The 15,839-nt window shown below is 38.1% G+C and overlaps 1 protein-coding gene across 2 annotated transcripts in view; it reads right to left on the reverse strand.

Moving 5' to 3' along the window:
- Positions 1-15,839, reverse strand: part of LOC126858954 (zinc finger protein 395) — a 92,104-nt gene that overhangs the window by 72,518 nt on the left and 3,747 nt on the right. The gene's annotated exons all lie outside the window — the stretch shown is intronic.

The following is a 15,839-nucleotide window of genomic DNA, read 5'->3' on the forward strand; positions in this document are numbered from 1 at the left end:
CCCGCTTCGCCGTATCATTTAGGTCATTGGGTTCGGCCGGGTCCAGCGAAACCGGGTAAACGCGACCCACACCCATTGCCATGAGTCTCATGCAAGGCGCGCGCGCCTGCACCGCCATGCGCGCAGCGGATAGATCGCTCATGCACGAAGAACGCTCCGACGTAACCGCCGGCTATTATGTTACGGCGGCTCCCATTGTCGAAGAGAAATGACAATACGCCGCGACGACCACGATATGCAGAGTGCGGCTTCGCTCGCGTTCAACATTAAAATTACTTTAAATTCCTTCCAAGTCATTTCAGATTTTTTAGCGCTGATTGATGAACGTGGCTGTAAAAATGGCATTATCAAGTTTTTGAGAAAATCTCAAGCTTGCTAAAATAGACGTTTTTGATATTTTTATGTGAATTACATCTTTCAATAATAAGATAAAAATGACATATCAAGTTTTTGAGAAAATCTCAAGGTTGCTAAAATAGACGTTTTTGATATTTTTATGTGAGTTACATCTTTCAATGGAAAGATAAAAATGCATATCAAATTTTTGAGAAAATCTCAGTCAACGCCATTTTTACCATATTCGTAATCAGCGCTAAAATCTGTCAAAGATGATTTTAGAACTTGGGGCAAAAAAATCTCATTTTGTCGACCAGTGTTATCGCATTGCCCTTCAAGTAGCGAATTAAAGATGAGCGAGCAATATTTTAATATATAAGTATATAAGTATACATACGGAGAAAAAGGTCGACATTTTTTTATACGATATCACAATCATCATATCGGGACATTATTATAAAAATCATTAAATAATGTTGATTAGATATTCAAGAATCTGGAGATGCGTCGTGGTAAAATTCGAAGTTTTGTGTCCGTAGCAACACGTGTTGTGAAAAATGAACGTACACGTTACACGATCGAGCGCGTGATGGCGAACGCGTTATGTACTTTCCTGTATTGTCATCGGATTCACCTACGTATTATCGTATATCTTGCGTTCGCAAGAGCTGGAGACATTTGTCGAAGCGACACGATTAGGAGAGGAGCCTCGCAGACGCACGCGACCGGTGACGTCACTTCTCTCTCTCTCTCTCTCTCTCTCTTTGACGCCGTACAATTCTCGAATTATGGTCAAACAATCGGAATGTCGATTTCGCGATAACAAGAGTGCACGTCAGTCAATATTTACCGTTAACGATTCGTACGTGCGAATGAGTTGACGTCCTCGTTACGGACCATACGCGGGCCGTTTTTAGCGCGCCTTCACGCCGGGCCGCGCGTTTTGACGCATATTGCGTGTCCCACGCGTATGGCGTAGTATGGAGCGTGCGTGCTAGTGGGAGAGAGAGAGAGAGAGAGAGAGAGAGAGAGAGAGAGGAGGCGAATAGCTATACTTCGCCGTTATATCACAGCCGACGTTGCGTAAAATACCACGCGCTCTACGACCTGGCACACGCTCCTCTTCTGTGTTACAGAGTACGTAGTACGTGGCCGCCTTTCGCCCCTCTCCTGGCCCCCTTTTAAATCCCCCTCGTGATTCCCCTCGTCTCGCGTTGCCTCCCCCCGCCCCCTCTTTTCCCCTCGTCGGAGCGCGACGACGCGATTCTCTTGTCGAGTTCTCTTTATATACGCGCCTTTACTCCCATATAAACCACGCCGAAGCTCCTCGTCGTACGCAGCGAAAGTTTGTTTTCGTTCCTTCCGTCCCCGTCCCCGCTCATTCGCGCTTTACTCTGTCCTCCTTACCGGAATTCTTTTTTAATCCTCGTATGCGCATCAGCCATCGCTCTCAATCTAAATTACCGGCGAATCGTAGAAACGGAATAAAAGCTGAATAGTAGAATATTTGTATATAAAATTTAGGGGGATATAGAACTCAATTAAAGTATTTAATTTATACATGCACGTATAAAAATTAAGATCTTTTAAAATACTTCTTTTTTAAGGGGATTTGAAATATTTAAGCGAGAAAATCCGATAGAAAAGTATTTAACTATGCAAGAATTTAATTCTTACATATCCATATTATAAAATTCAAATTTTATTAAAATACTGGATGTCTATTCCCTGTATTTTAATAAAATTAATTGCCCAGAAAACCTGGAAGTCTCATATGGTTTTAGTTTGAAAAATCTTGGAATTCTCATGGAATTTTATTCAAACTCGAGGAATTATTTTTTCAGAAATTTTATCTTTGATCATATAATTCTCATATTGCAAGCATTGGCAATTTGATTGATCAATGATTGTGAATATGTTTCAAATATATTATAAATATATATTTTTCTCTCTTCGATTATATATGTATAATATATATTATAACACAGCAAAATATACTGAGTACATATTTGTTATTACAATTCTTACAATTAATAGAACATAAAAATATAATGAAAATAAAAAATGCTTATCTTACAAAAGTCATTTAATTTTTTTCAGTACATCTTTTAATTTAATATTTCAAATTCAAGTGATTTATTTTTTCATTGTATGAGTGAAAAACATTAGAAAATGTATACCAAAAAAAATCTAATTTTAAATTTATATTTAATTTTAATTTTTATTTTATTTTAAAAAGTTTCATCTAAAAATTCTCTAATTTTACCTGAAATTTTGAATAAATTAAAATTCCTGAAAAAAAATCGGGAATTCTCAGAGAATTTTTTTACAAGCTTAGGGACTCAAATATTTGCTTTGAGAATTGGGAGATTTAAGTGAGAAAGTCTTTAAGGATTTTCATCGCAACGGAAAGAACCGTCGAAAAACCTTGACGTAGAAACACCCTACTATTAAAGCGATTGTGCGGAACGCGATGAATGAATGCGTTTAAACGTTCTCCGTGTGCGAGCTCGCACCACCCATCCGGTGAGAAAGAGAGAAGGAGATAGAGTCGTCTTGTTTTATCGATGAACGGATATAAAATCGGATGGAGAAGGACGTGTATATATAAAATAGACGCAATCTTAATTCCACGGAGGAGGTAACCAAAAGATGTAACGCATTAAAATAAAAGACTTACACGCGTAACGAGCTCGAGAACGCTCGCGACTCCACATGTGTTGCATATATATATACGCGCATTTGCATTTGAAAGTTAACGAAGTGTAACGTAAACGATATAATGATATCAATCCTGGTGGATTGTGCAATATATTATGAGAAAATGATAACGCAAGTGGTATGCAATTATGGTACTTCCTACTCTTTACATCATTTTTTTATGGGACTTTGTGGATTTATAGTCAGAGGCGTCATGTGTATCAAGCGCAACGGCTGCCTAAAAAAAAAAAAAAAAACTTTCGAGCGATATTTCATTTTTCTCTCTGACGATGAGCGCGGAGCTCCGAGACGAAGTTTCGTGACCGACGTTGATGTGGCGGGCTCGCGTGCATGATATAATACCGTGAAAATGGCAGTTTTCACCTCGTTCGTTACAGCCGCTACCGTGAGCGATGACTAAATCCATAAACAGCCACCGATAGTGGATCTGCATATTCAGATGGTTTTTTTACTTTTATGACGCCAGTATCGCCACTCCTCGAGCGATATTCCGTTATGACAAACAACGATACGTCGCTCGCCGTGCGATTAGTTATAACAATAACACAACATACACACCACATACGCCAATTATTCACGCTTCAGCGCGCGGGAGAATCACGCCTCTTTTCGCGAAGCGGAGAGACTCTGACTTCTTCGCACTCTCAACTCGGTCAAATCACCGGTGGTGTGCAATAGGTACCAGCAATATAAAACGCCAGCATACGCAGTAAAATGCAATTCGCGCGCGCGTGCGTGCGGACGAATCTCTCGTTTATTCCGCCTATTTTCCCGACCTACAATTTCTTCGCGGCGCAGCATCCGCTGTAAAATCGCTTAAATCGGTGAAGCGGAAGACTAGCGGTCGATCGTTTGTCCCACATCGCCGAGACGTGAATTCACGGCTGTGGATCCGCATCGTGCGAATTCACGAACATCGATAAGAACGAGGCCTAAAACTATCTTCCCGCTATGAATTCTCTGAATTTGGAGTAAATTTTTTCTTCAACTGAAAAATATATATCGAGAGAGCAATCGTCTTTCAATTACAAGCTATGAACAATAAAAGAATTTCCGTAAAGTAAATACGAAGAGAAATTGGATATATACTTTTATTTTTCATTTAATTTCTTACAGATATCAACAATAATTTTAATAATTTTCAATTGAAGAAGATTTAAATATAACAATATTTAATATGTATTAGAAATTAAAGCTTATTTCTCATTGTTCTTTGAAGAAAATCTCCATTACAAATTGTATACGAAAGATAGTTAAGTCTAGAATATTCTACTAGTCTTTAAGGAGATATACCCGTTTGAAATATGAATACTTTTTCTAGACTTTTTTGCAGCGCAACGATTTGATAAAAGCTAGTTTTTTTACAATATTAATACAATATTATTAAGTATTTAAATAAAAATTTCCAGTTTAAAAATTTTTTTTAAGTTGTGAAAATATTTACAAAACTCCTTCTAGGTGGGTGCACAATGCGCATGAAAATGTTCATTTATCATATTTGAAATAAAAAATACAAGTTTTTTTATTAAACATATTAATAGCTATTTATTATCCAGGTTTTTTCAAAATTTATTTTAAAAAATAAAAAAATGGCATGTTGAAAAAAAGTTTTGTTTTAAAAATAGAATCCATCTTTTTTGAGCAGATCTTTTAGAACAAAAAAATGAGAAATCGGGTTAAAAAAGGCTTCGTTAACAGATGTTTATTAGGAATCTTATTAAGAACTCGCATGCAAAATTTGAACTCAATCCATCGAATTTAGCTGGAATTTTTATACTCACTGTGCATGAAAATATAAATCTGCAAATATTCGCATAACTTTAAAAAAAAATTTAAAGCTAAAAATTTTTATTTAAGTACTTAATAATATTATATTAATATTGTAAAAAAATAAAAATTTTTATCAAGTCGCTGCAAAAAATCTGGAAATATCTAATTTTTCGAAAGTTCAAACGGGTATGTCCCCTTAACTAAATATGACAGCGTAACTCTCTCACTGCATTCTGTCAGCTGTTCTTGACATATTAGCGAATTGAGGCCTCGGCCAATTGCAAGCGCGGCGTTTCGACACCCGCCCGAAAGGGGCTCGAAAGGCTAAATTCTTTCGTTGCGATTTATCAGACAAGACGCACGACGAAAAACCGTGACATATATGTGAAAGCGGTCTAACCACATGCGCGTTTTAGACAAGGACGCCGCGGCGGGTGGCCAGCCGGCGACGCCTCTGCGCGCTCGTATGTATACAATCGGATACCTTCTCGACCCACTTTTCTGAGAAAGGCCCGACCTCGCTTTTCTCTCCTCGATGTAGCGAATACGCGCCACTTTTCCTCGTGTCCTCGCATTCTACGCGGCGTAACGCGCGAGCCGGCTCCTCTCGCGTGCGTTCGCGCCATCGACAACGGCAACGTTGAACGACCGAAATTTACGCAACATTGTTTCCGAGTTTCGAATCCATGAACTGGCGTTCAATCGATCCGACAACAACGTGGAAAATGATTTTTCCGATCAAACGTGTTTACAGTTGGAGCTAATACTCCGTCGCGTACGTATGGACGCGAGGAGATTTCTCCTCCAAGAATTCATCGCGCACGAGTGCGCGAAATCGAGATGGATACGAAAAGTAAAAATAAAAAAAAAGTGCAATTTGTCGTGCCTGTCTCTGTTTCTCGAAATGAGAGCCATTCTATATTTGGAAAATCGATAAGTGTCATCCTTGAGCGACCAATCGTATAATTTGCGGACGGAGCTAGGTGTTTGCTTCGTCTACGATTGCCATGCATCAGCGACGCAACCGTTTCCGCAGCGTTATAGAAACACGGCCTTATTACATGTCGCAAAAACATGGCGAATTCAAGTCCTCGATCAATTTCGCGCTCTGCGATACTCGCCCTCGTCGCGCGCATCTCGATATTCCGCTTCTTGCTAATCGTAAATCGCCGAGTCGGAGCTGAGAAGAAAAAAAAAAAAATCACGCATAAAGGTAAAGAGCGAGGCGCATTATCGCTGCGCAGCAAGATGATTTCCTTGCCGGCTAAGTGGAAGGAATAATAATGACCGCGGGAGAGAGAGATCGACGGGGAGTCCGCGGAAGCCGGTGCGCACGGTGTGTATGCCGGGTGCTCCCCTTCCCCCTCCCATCCCCTTCCCGTGTCCATGTGTTACCTCCGCACGCACAAGGTTACATTATCGATCATAATTTACAACGCGTGCTGCATCGTTACGTCACTGGGACTTCGTTTACGAGCGATTTATCGCCGGGTGGGAGAGCGCGCAAACGTACGTGCCTCAAGAGGCATCAGCTGATTTTACAAAGGTGAACTTAAACTTGAAAACATTATAACCGATAAGCGTATCAGCTGGACGGTAAGGTAAAGCGTCACTTTTAGAACGCATGCATGGATTTTATACGTGGGATTTGTCAAAACGCCAGGAATGCGTCCTCTTCAAACACCGATTAATATTATTTGAATCAAGGCATTGCAATGCAAAATCATGAAAAAAAATTTCATTTTGAAATTTCAAATGAATAAAATTCATTTATCTAAAATTTTCTAGCTATATTCAATAGCACTCTCTCTAATTTATATAATAATATAATATAATATTTTATATATAGTTTTATATTTTATATATATCTTTCTTGTAGTATTTTTCGCGTTTATAATGAGACAAAAATTGAGAGTACTTAAATATATAGAGCAACTTTAATACAGAAATTTTTACAGATAAAAAATATATTGAAAAAAAGGAATGTTTTTTAATCAAATATAAGTATTGAAGCTAATAAAATATAATAGGTTAGATATGCTGAGCCAGTAGCTTCGATTCCACTTCCTGCGACCGATATCTAAGCCGTATCGCAGCCTTCATAGTCGCGCAATGATTTTTTACGATCGTATTTTAAACGTTGCAGGATATCTTATCACTCGTGCTCAAAACTCAATCTAAAAACATATAGGGAATCCATTTGTCTTTTCATATTTGAATGAGTAATTTGCATAAATTTCGCGATACATTGATTCGTAAGAAACGGGAAAAAAATCCCGCTGTCTCCCGATTTGGGCGAACTGAGAGAGTCCGCCCGACGAAGGTTTCGCTCGCGCAAAAACGGCAGGATCGTAATGCACGTTTCACGATACGAGCGCGCGCTTATCCCGGCACGCGCGGCGAGCGTGGGCGAGTCAGCAGCGATTATTTCGTCCGATGGTGGAATTCCAGAACGACGACGACGACGACGACGACGACGACGATGACGACGATGCATGGGTGAAGGTACATACCGACATGCGCGCGTTCCGTTTCGCAATTTCGACTCTCGCCGACACAATCGCGCGACCGCGAAGACGATGCGCAATTTAATCTATCGCGAAGGAGGACTGTTGTCCGTAGCGTCGAATCGCGATGAACCTTTGCGATCGCGCGTATTATGCATCGCGCCGCTGCAAGCCGTGACAAAGCCGTTTCAATATCCAAGGTGATTGTGCCCGAGCGTGCTAATGATTGCGACACGACGTTGGCATTCGCCACGGAATCGCAGCGAAAGAGAGAGAGAGAGAGAGAGAGGGGGAGGGGAGGGAACCGAGGCTCTCGAGGCCGGTCTGCCGGCCGGCAGGAACCCGAGCAGGACAAGCGATGTTGCATTGCCGGGTGCCCTACGGTCGAGTTTACGAACTCGGTCTGCTATGTTGTTTCTAAACTCAAATTCGAGCTCGTGAGTCGAGAGAAAGGTAGACTGTAATAATGCTCGTACAGCAAGGCTGCAGATTACATTATTTATCTTATTCGGATTTTGTAAAAAAATAAGATGAAAATTGTGCAAATTAGAAACTTTGCTTCCTTTTATTTCGCTCACAAAGCTAAGCTTCAAACAAGCGGGTTTTCAATTTTGGTTTCCTCGTAGAGGAAGATATCTCAAATTTTGCGAAAGTTATAGCGTGTTTCTCAAAAAACAGACATTTCTCAAAAAATTCAATACTAATCATCCTTTAATGATATTCTATTAAAGTAAAAAAAAAAATGTAATCCAATATCTAAAAATTTGCGAAAACTAAAGCGTGTACTAACATTTTTCAAAAAATTCAAAATTTTATAAAAAATAAACTCTTTCATCGATCCTCATCAAATTCAATATCAACCATCCTTTAATAATACTCTATTCATTTTAAAACGTTTAGCCCAATATCTCAAAAAATGCAAGAGTTAGGGATTGTACAATGTACATTCCCATGTACATTTACATACATACATACATATATTTAAAAAAAAAATAATTTTTCGGCGTTTGGTACATTCTAAACACATGGGCAGTAGAACAAAATTTTGTCAGGAAAACAAAGCTTCCTCTATGAGAAAGCAAAAACGATAATAATAATTTCGCGAATATAAATGGGTTTCGATAGGGCTCGGTTCTTTTGAATCGCATCGGGAATATCGGTATCACTCGTTCAAGCTCGAATGGATGAACTTCCGCTTACGTCATACACTTATCGATTGCACCGAGACTTTTTTCTTTTACGACGATCAAATGGTATTTAGAATCCCGTTATAATTCAAGTTCTTCTCTTTTTTGAAAATCGATCATTAATCTGTGGTCCCGAATTAAGAAAAAAAATTTTTTGCTTTTTATTAAACCAACAAATTTATATAGGCAATATGTGAGGCATTCGCTATGACAGTAGCTTAATTTGCGAAAATTAAAAAAAAAATTGTAATTTGCTTGTAAGAAGCTCTGCTATTTATCCGCTTCTCTTCTGCATTTATTATAGCATTTCAATCACTATTTATATGTGTTTTCAAGCATCTTTTTATCAAATATTTGTATATTACAATAACAGATTATCGAAGTATAGATAGTAAAGTTATTTCTGTAAAAGAATGATTCATGAATCGTGGTGTGTGAGGAAAAAAAGAATGTTCTTTGACGTGATTATTCGCGGATTAATATCGAAAGAATTCGCGTATCGCGAAATAATCGCGAGAAAGCATGCGATGTCGCAAGAAGAGATCTTGCCGTGACAACGCGAAAGAAATTAAAAAGAGAAAGATTTAGAAATCGAACTCGTGACAGAGAGTCCTTAAGACGCGCAAGTTAAGTTCATCGACTTCTCCTCGAGCTTACTCAGCTCGTGGCAACAGGCGTGTCTGATTATATTAATAAAAAGAAAGTCGCGCGCACGCATGGCCGACGCGGATAACAGAACGCTCGTCGAAGAGCGCAAACTAAGCTAGGTGTCATAAATGTCTTAACATTCACCAGATGCACTTTCTAGAGATGCTTTTGAAAAAAAAACTGCTGAGTTATAACTACGTATTTGTAGTAATAGTCGAGTAATAATTCACATCTAACATTTAATATATCGTCAGACGTAAGATTAAAAGATGAGCGAGTCGTGTTCGACATAAGTTAATCTCTCACACATACAAATATATTTATAAAATACATTTGGTAAATATGCTTGTTCTCTTCTTTTCTTTATGCTTCCTTATAGAGAAAGCTATGTTTTCGTGACAATTTTTTTCTAATTTTTGATGCCAATGTGTTTAGAATCTCTCAAAATACCGAAAAATCATATTTTAAAAAATGTATATATGTATGTATGTATGTACGGAATATACATTATACGACCTTTAACTTCCGCCAATTTTGAGGTATTTCGGGTTAAATTTTTTTACATAAATAAAATATCATTTAAAATGTTCATTTTTTTATAAAATTTTAAGAAATATTTGTATACGCTGTAACTTTCGCAAATTTTGAGATATCTTCCTTTATTAAAATTGAAAAACCCGCTTGCTTTAAAAAACTTTATGAGCGAAATAAAATGATGAGGAAGCCATATGCAAGTTTCTAATATGCACAATTTTCATCTTGTTTTTGATTAAATCAAATTGTATACCTGAAATGTTAGTATATCTTTTTTAAAATGTGCCAATCTCTGGTAGATGTGTTGAGGTATATATGACATTTAATGTACAACGTGGGCAGCTTCAGCGCACTTCTAGAACAACTTCTCTCTTCTCTCTCTCTCTCTCTCTCTCTCTCGTTGCTGCTGTTTATCATGCGCTTAGACTCTAGCTGTTACTCGCGAACAACGCGTGCACACACGCCGGCGATGCTGGCCTGGTTTAATAGCGTGCAAAGTAGATATCCGCGATCCATCTTGCGTAACCTATTTACCGACCAAGTGATGCGAGCACGTATGACATAATTCAACGCAGCGGCGAGAAATCTCTCATATCATCGCGAATACCGTTTTTAAACGCTCAACAATGCGATAGTTTATCTCTGCAGCTCGCATTCTTACCGTGCATTTAACGTTAAACGTTCGATTTTCAGGTTTATTCGCCAAACGTGAACAATCGCCTTCGATATCATAAGAGAATCTAATTTTTTCAATAAAATCGAGAACATACATATATGATATATCTTTATAATAAAGGTTTTACGTACAAACATTCACGGTACCTTTTTAGTCTACATAACTCTCACCGTACATTTTATAGAAATTCCATCGCTTATTTTATGAACACCTTATACATCACGTTTTACTCGAGAATATCAATATTCGCGAAACGATAATTTATTACAGATATCGTATGGCCAGAAGCAAACTTTCTCCGATCGACATATTTTTTTTTTTTTTTCGCTAAACAAACAATCGTGATATAAACCGGATGTACGTTTGTCATGCGCCTCGTCGCAAAAATTTCCGATCCGTAGAAATCCTTCTCATGAGGGATTTTTAGCTTTTGACTTGGCGGTAATCTTGACAAGACGCGAAAGATTGGCCACCTGCTGTCACGGTGAAACTAACTGGAGCGATGAATTATCCGTTGGATATCATCTCGCGGCTGTCGGCAGCTGCGTTGGATGGATGGAAGAGTAGACTCTCCCTCACGAATCAAACCGGCATCCGCGGATAAGCGTGGCCACGACGAAAAGCAAGGAGATATTAAAACTCCGGAGGCAAGCACCGGCGGAGAGATAAGACGGAGTTATGTTTGCCGGAAGTGTTAGCCCCCGGCCCAGATAATGCGGCCCGATTGCGCGGTTTACGAAAAAACATCCGCGGAACGTCCTTTACGCGTCGCAAAAGCGCCGACGCAGCGGGCAAACGGTTCAAATATTTGTACTTTAATCTCGTAATATACGGATATCATACGTACAAAAATGCATGCACATACGTATAACATAGTCAGTAATTTCCGTTAATGATACACTATAATATTATCCAATTATTAGTAACGCTCGTAACAATTTCTATGATATATTTGTGCGTAGCTTGTTTTCCAATACTGGGTCAATGATAAAAAAAAAGTACTATGATAGATGGGCAAACACTGTTCAGATTACCAATGCAAATGTTAAATTACTCAATATTATACAGGATGTTCCAGAATTGAGAATAGAAAAAATCTGGCATATTCAGATCAAAATGAGATAAAATTCTATAAACCGGAAACGCATCCTCTCTGAATAAGTTATAGTCCCCCAAAATTGTCCAAAAGAAACTTAAATTTTCTGTATATTGTCTGGACTTTGAAAATTGATACGTATAACACTATGTATCTTTATATATTTTATTTTTTGGTGTCAAAAATTGTATCTACAATAATTTCGAAGAGAATTTGAAGGATGGGGAAAGAGAGAGAGAGAGAGAGAGAGAGAGAGAGAGAGAGAGGAGAGGGGGAGGGCTACATTTCAATGTGCCAAAACTTATGTGTTGATGCAATAAATTTGAAATACGTTAACATTTTATGACAGAAAAAAAATAAGCATTTTTTGACTCTTGATTTTTTCATACGACGAAACTTTGGGGTACTGTAACTGAGAGGAGGTGCGTTTCCGGACACAAGTTCACGTAGTGTAGACAATTATACCTTATTTTCACGTGTAGAATATGCCTCTTTTTTCTATTATCAATTCTGAGACATTCTGCCTATGATAGAAAAATTCTCTCTCTATATATATAATAAAAATATTAGTTTTAATAATTTAAAAAACTTAAGAAAAAAAAAAAATTCGCGTTTTAAAATCGTCTGTGAAATTATATTTTGAACGCAATATTAATATCGCACTATTTAACAATTGCTATGGGTATCTCGACTTTATTCATCCAAGTTCGTCCTTTCGCGGCCTACAGTAGACGCGTGTCCCGCGCGTCGAAACATTGTTTACGTTCGTATCGTCGTAGCGCGCGCACGCGTGTGTGTGTGTGTGTGTGTGTATGTATATAATTGGGGGCAGTCAGATTCGGCTGGCGGCCGGCCGGTGCCGGGATGTCTATCTTTGGATTCACGCACGAGAGAAGCGTGCGGGCACTCGCGCGGATTCTCTTACTCAATCGGCTCGCACACGCCGCATCGTACCGTGCCGTACCATTTACCGGTGACCAGTGACACCGTTAAACGCGGCCATTACTTCGAATGCACAGCCGGATATTTCCGTAGTGCGCCGGCCGGCCGGCGCACTTTCCGTGAACCGCACTCTTAAACCGCGTAGCGTCGCAGAGTTCCACCTTCTTGTCTGTCATTGCGAGTGAAATGCATCCGGAGCCGGCGATGGTCAACCGCGTCTGTCCACGAAGATTAAAATAGCAGGATTTTTTTTCACTGCATTTAAATACAGCAAAAAAAAAAATAAATTATTTAAACGTCAATTGACATAGAAATGGTAAAATTTATAACGAAATTTCAGATTGAATTTTTATCAATTTAAAAATCTTGATCCTTTTATTCTTGTCCCACAATAATATCTATAGAGAATATATATATATAATAAAAAATAGTATTTTTTAAATATTTAATATAAATATGAAAAAAACGATATTCTCTTATAAATTTAATTATTTTCCAAGCAACATAATTTAGAATTATTTTCCTCATTCGATCAATGCTCACTTTTATTTATAAGTTTTATTTAGTCGCTTCTTTTAATAAAATACAATAAGAGAGAGAAAAAGAGAGAAAGACAAGAGGAATTTTATCGATAGAAAGTTTTTTGTCGCCTTTGGAAAGATTTTTAATTATATAAATTTAATTTATATTCTTCGAAATTATTTGAGTTGTAAATTTCATGCAAAAAAGTAAAAAGTTGTGTATGTTTACTTTACGAAATGCACTCTCCCACGTTCCTCGTGCGCAGAGTTCCGCCATCATCTCGTTGCAAGTTAAAATGCGCGATTCAGCGGTGCTCAACTTCATCCGTCATGCGTGATCATCCATTTGTCAGTTTGTTGACATTATACGTATCTATTTAACTTCACCTTGCAAGGTTACGATTGATAAATAATGACCGCTGATAGTGAAATCTACACCTGTCACGGATTAGAACGTGACGATTGATCGAACGAAAGATGCGTTATAAATGTCGTCGAAGATTTTTGGCAACGACACTAATCAATGTATTAATCATTCCTGACATGTTGAACCAACCGTTAAATTTAATTACTAATGTCGCAATTAAAATATTCGCGCATATATCATGGAGAGTGCAAGATTAATAATGAAAACATGTTATTTAAATATTGAATATTTCCATTTCTACTTGTACATAAATTTCAATTGCACAATAAAATCACAAGTTTTCTACTGTTTGACATATTGCATACCAAAGGCATTTGTATAGTGTAGTTCTTATTATCTCAATTATTTACATCATTAACCTTTAGCTCGGCTGCTTATACGTCATTAACATGACAGATTTGCGTTTTTGAACGATAAAGATATTATTCCTTGTCTTCACTTTTCCTTTAATATTAATCTAGCATTAATAAAAAGAATTACGTTAAGTTTAATTTTTTATGTTTTAATAATATCTGGCATTTAATTTTTATCGACAAGTATGTTAAAAATTAACTGAATAAATAGATGACAATTTATAAAATAATATATATAACGCTTATTAGAATACTCCTGAATCCGTACCAAACAGTTAAAGGTTAATGACGAATTAAGAATGTTTTGACTGTAGCAAAAAACTGTCAAAAAAGTTTTTATTTCATTGGCAATGTTTTTTTCCTTGTCAAATTTGTCTACAAGTATTACAATATGCGATTTTCCATAAGAAGCAATAATAACTTTAAACTTAAATAATTTCTCAACCGTCAAGAGAATTGTGCTCAGATTTTGCACAAATAATCAGAAGAAATCATAGAACAGTCTACGAATTTTTCCTGCTTTTGTCAATACTTCGACATTTGATACACACGTCCTTAACATTTCGTTATAAATTCTGACGTATGAGTGCAGGAACATACTCGCGTCTCGAATAAATTTGTTACGCGCAAGAAAACACTGCAGAAGCGTGCATAAAAAAGCTTCGAAAATCAACCACCTACATGTATTTACATTAACGAGCTCCATATTTATCGATTCACGGTTGAGCGTCCTTCGGCGACCGTCGTTAAAAAAGTCTGTCATGTACACGCGCGAGCACTATTCTGCCTATCTATATTATACGCGTAAACAAATGTTCTAGGAGAGATATCTCGTTTGAGAGAGAAGGATCGTTACTACGCCTTAGAATTCTATCGACACATTAATCGCTACGCCTCGCGATTAGAGCCAGCGTGACAGGAGTCGTACAGGGTCGTAAAAACTTACGATTCTTGAGTCGATCGCTTACACGCGCATACGCACGTGTACGGAAATGTCATGTTGCAAAATTGCAAGGTCGTATGAAAAAAGAAAAATGTTTATATGTAACGCTTACCTCGCGATCGAGACGAAGATCATGGCCAGATACCGAGTGATAGCAATACTTTGATACAAAATATTACGTATTTGTTGTAGGAATTCAATCGCATAAATATAAATCATAAGCGACGCGCCATAGTTGATCGAGAGATTCCGGCAAAATGGCGACCCGTCACACACAGTCGAAGAAGAGGAAAGATAGGACGAGAGAGAGAGAGAGAGAGAGAGAGAGAAAGAGAGAAAGGGAGAGGGAAATATAATAAAAGCCGCGAAAAACCGGACGCGTACTGTACGGATACGGCTTGTTTTTCCACGGAGCAATACGGTTTCTGCGAAATGGAGCCGCGCGCCGGTCACGCCTGAGCTGTCTAACGGAGGTGGAGAGAGAGAGAGAGATAGACATTGCGTTAATGTGTTCCACGTGGGGTCACCCCCGGTAGCCGGGCGAGTACTATCGTATCCGCTTCGCGCGTGCATAAAAGCCGCGGCTATCGCTTCGTACCCGCTCGTAGCTCGCACGCTACGCATGCGAGCGAGCGAGCGAGCAAGCGCCCGTGCGTGCATGCGTTCGTGCGTGCGTGCGTGCGTGCGTGCAGAGCTGCCGCCGGCCAGTGCCTCTCATTACGAATCTTAGCGCGCTTGTACGTAGCGGTATCGCGACTACGTGTATATTTCTCCGGCACGCTTCACCGAACGTAATGTTCGGGTGGACGAACCTACACCCGAGGGATAAAACTCCCTTTGTCGAGAAATTCCGACGTTGAAATATAAGCTTAATAGGGAGATTTTAATAAGGATTAGCGAGTATTATGTAAATGGGAGGGGATTAGAGGAAGAGAAAACCTATCAATCATTAAACACCGATTACTGCGAGCCAATTCAGATAACACAATATTTATAAAATATGTGTAAAATATTTATAATAAATATTTGAATATTTTACAAATATTTATGAAAATATTTTATAAATATTTTTGTGATTTTAGATTTAACAAATCATAAAAATTTATCATAAATATAAAAATAATTATAAAAATATTAATAAATCTTTACAAAATTATTATAAAAATAGAGAAATATTT

This window comes from Cataglyphis hispanica, chromosome 2 (genome assembly GCF_021464435.1).
Source record: "Cataglyphis hispanica isolate Lineage 1 chromosome 2, ULB_Chis1_1.0, whole genome shotgun sequence".
Taxonomy (NCBI): domain Eukaryota; kingdom Metazoa; phylum Arthropoda; class Insecta; order Hymenoptera; family Formicidae; genus Cataglyphis; species Cataglyphis hispanica.